Source organism: Oncorhynchus clarkii, unplaced genomic scaffold (assembly GCF_045791955.1).
Source record: "Oncorhynchus clarkii lewisi isolate Uvic-CL-2024 unplaced genomic scaffold, UVic_Ocla_1.0 unplaced_contig_7368_pilon_pilon, whole genome shotgun sequence".
Lineage (NCBI taxonomy): Eukaryota > Metazoa > Chordata > Actinopteri > Salmoniformes > Salmonidae > Oncorhynchus > Oncorhynchus clarkii.
Genome location: NW_027258593.1, coordinates 41,032 through 45,000, shown reverse-complemented (window position 1 = coordinate 45,000; position 3,969 = coordinate 41,032).

The window sequence follows — 3,969 nt, the reverse complement described above, 5'->3', positions numbered from 1 at the left end:
GGAAGAGCCCTGCCACACTCACAGCCTTCTCTACAGTCATGGGAAGAGCCCTGCCACACTCACAGCCTTCTCTACAGTCAGGGGAAGAGCCCTGCATCACTCACACCCTTCTCTACAGTCAGGGGGAGAGCCCTGCCACACTCACTGCCTTCTCTACAGTCAGGGGAAGAGCCCTGCCACACTCACTGCCTTCTCTACAGTCAGGGGAAGAGCCCTGCCACACTCACTGTCTTATCTACAGTCAGGGGAAGAGCCCTGCCACACTCACTGCCTTATCTACAGTCAGGGGAAGAGCCCTGCCACACTCACTGCCTTCTCTACATTCAGGTGAAGAGCCCTGCCACACTCACTGCCTTCTCTACAGTCAGGGGAAGAGCCCTGCCATTCTCACAGCCTTCTTTACAGTCAGGGGAAGAGCCCTGCCAAGCTCACTGCCTTCTCTACAGTCAGGGGAAGAGCCCTGCCACACTCACTGCCTTCTCTACAGTCAGGGGAAGAGCCCTGCCATTCTCACAGCCTTCTCTACAGTCAGGGGAAGAGCCCTGCCAAGCTCACTGCCTTCTCTACAGTCAGGGGAAGAGCCCTGCATCGCTGACACCCTTCTCTACAGTCAGGGGAAGAGCCCTGCCACACTCATTGCCTTCTCTACAGTCAGGGGAAGAGCCCTGCCATGCTCACTGCCTTCTCTACAGTCAGGGGAAGAGCCCTGCCACACTCACTGCCTTATCTACAGTCAGATGAAGAGCCCTGCCACACTCACTGCCTTATCTATAGTCAGAGGAAGAGCCCTACCACACTCACTGCCTTATCTACAGTCAGAGGAAGAGCCCTGCCACACTCACTGCCTTCTCTACAGTCAGAGGAAGAGCCCTGCCATGCTCACAGCCAAGGAAATCTACAAACAGATAGAGGAAGGGAATAAGAGAGGGAGAAAGGGAATAAGAGAGGGAGAGAGAGAGGGAGGGAATACGAAATGGAGAGAGTAAGGGAGGGAAGAAGAGAGCGAGGGAGAGAGAGAGAAGAAGAGAGGGAGAGAGAGAGTGAGGGAGAGAGAAAGCGAGGGAGGAAGGGAGAGAGTGAGGGAGGGAGGGAGAGAGGGAGGGAAGAAGAGAGGGAGGGAGAGAGCGATGGAGAGAGAAAGCGAGGGAGGAAGGGAGAGAGTGAAGGAGGGAGAGAGGGAGGGGAGAAGAGAGGGAGGGACGGAGAGAGGGAGAGAGAAAGCGAGGTGGAAGGGAGAGAGTGAGGGAGAGAAGAGAGTGAGGGAGAGAAGAGAGTGAGGGAGAGAAGAGAGCGAGGGTGGAAGGGAGAGAGTGAGGGAGGGAAGAAGAGAGGGAGGGAGGGAAGAAGAGAGGAGAGAGGGAGGAAAGAAGAGAGGGAGGAAAGAAGAGAGATGAGAGTGGGAGGGAAGGATAGAGGGAGGGAAGAAGAGAGGGAGGGGGAGGGAAGAAGAGAGGGAGCTAGACAGAGAGGAGGGAGAGAGAGAGAGAGAGAGAGAGAGAAAGAGATAGGGGTGCAGGGAGAGATGGGGGAGAAAGGGGGGAAGAGAGAGAAGAGGGAGAGAGAGGAGTGGAGAGAGGGGGAGAGATATATATAGAGAGGGGGGAGGACAGAGAGAGAGACAGTGGGGGGAGAAATAAGGGGAGAGACAGAGAGAGAAAGTGAAACAGGTTTGTGTGAATAGTTAAGGAATAGAAAGAAGAGATGATGGAATCACTGGACATTGAAATGACAACGGTAGTTGGCTGTACAAACTAAGTGCAGAGACATCTAGGATTCATGTTGCAGTGCACTCTCTCAGATATCCACTTAGCCCTCTCTCCACTCTCTCCTCAGGCCTCTCACCACACGTCTCCCCAGACCTACAGAAAGGAAGTTACCGCCACTGTCACAGAGATAACATGCACATTTAGGTTCCACCTCCTGAGATTGACGAAAGCATCCTTATACATATTTACGAATTGGATGTGGGGAAATTCCACGTGGAGTTGATAAACGTCAACAAATACAGTAGGCCATTGAGAGCTGTCAGTGTAGCTAGCTATCACGCTAACAGTATCTAGTTCGCTTCTGTTATCTGTTGTCGTTGTTATCTGTCTCTTCATCGTCTATTGTTACCTCCAATGTTTCGGCATCTCCCTTATTAAATTGCTGGCAAAAAAATCAGACAAATAAATAGTTGGAAAGGACAAGATGAAACTCCAGCAACATGAATAACTATTGAAAGAAAAACTGATGTGTTTTTCTACATTGTAACGGGAATGCTGGCAGGCTTTAGCTGCAGTACAGGAAAAGCCAAGTCATCCCGTGGTAATGGTTCTCACGGTGGGAAGGGAAATTATAGGCTATACTGACTAAGAATTACGTGACTATAACCCACTGAGCAGACACTAGTTGAATCAACGTTGTTTCCACGTAATTTCAATGAAACGGAATAAATAATAAACGCTGAAAATGACTATTATCTATCATGTGACATCCACAAACAATCCACACATCAATTGTCCCAAGGCCCAAAAATCCATCTTCAACCCCTCATCTACACTGACGAAGTGGATCCAACAAGTGGCCACAGCCCTCACCTGGACACAGCCCTGCAAATGGATTCGTAACTGGCCTCAAATACCTCGTACCCTTGCACTTTGACTTGTAACTGGCCTCAACTACCTCGTACCCCTGCACATTGACTCTAAGCTGGTCTCAACTACCTCGTACCACTGCACTTTGACTTGTAACTGGTCTCAACTACCTCGTACCCCTGCACTTTGACTCTAAGCTGGTCTCAACTACCTCGTACCACTGCACTTTGACTTGTAACTGGTCTCAACTACCTCGTACCCCTGCACTTTGACTAGTAACTGGCTTCAACTACCTCGTACCCCTGCACTTTGACTAGTAACTGGCTTCAACTACCTCGTACCCCTGCACATTGACTCTAAGCTGGCCTCAACTACCTCGTACCACTGCACTTTGACTTGTAACTGGTCTCAACTACCTCGTACCCCTGCACTTTGACTAGTAACTGGCTTCAACTACCTCGTACCCCTGCACATTGACTCTAAGCTGGCCTCAACTACCTCGTACCCCTGCACTTTGACTAGTAACTGGCTTCATCTACCTCGTACCCCTGCACATTGACTCTAAGCTGGCCTCAACTACCTCGTACCCCTGCACATTGACTCTAAGCTGGCCTCAACTACCTCGTACCCCTGCACTTTGACTAGTAACTGGCTTCAACTACCTCATACCCCTGCACTTTGACTAGTAACTGGCCTCAACTACCTCGTACCCCTGCACTTTGACTAGTAACTGGCCTCAACTACCTCGTACCCCTGCACATCAACTTACTGGTACTGGTACCCCGTGCATTTAGCCAAGTTATCATTACTCGTTGTGTATTTATTCCTCATGTTATTATTTTAAAATGTTTCTCTCTGCATTGTGTGAAGGGCCCATCAGTAAGCATTTCACTGTTAGTCTAAATCTGTTGTTTACGAAGCATGTGACAAATACAATTTGATGATTTGTGAAATCCTAAAATATCATGCAATTATAACATTTTATAAAATTGTTAGATATATATTTTTAATACAGACTAACAAAAAAATAAATGACTGAACAGTTACACATTTTCCAATGGATTTAGAAACATTTCTGGTCAAATCACAGTGGAGGTGCAAAAAGTTTTCCTCCCTGTTTGTATGTGTTCCGTGGCTCAGGATGTTTTTCTCATTTCAGTCACCGAGAGGAAGATGTTTCTGAGTAATAAACAAAGACCGTGCTGGTGGGTGGAAACATTAAAATATAAAACCCTGAAACAAAACATGGGCCGAAAAAATATTCACCTCGCCAAATATACTGTACTTTCACTAAAAAAAACGATGACTCTTATTGATTTAAATCGTTGTGCAACATCATGGGTAAGCTCTGGCTATTGTCTTTCAGCTCGATTTCTTCAGGTGTGGGTGTTCA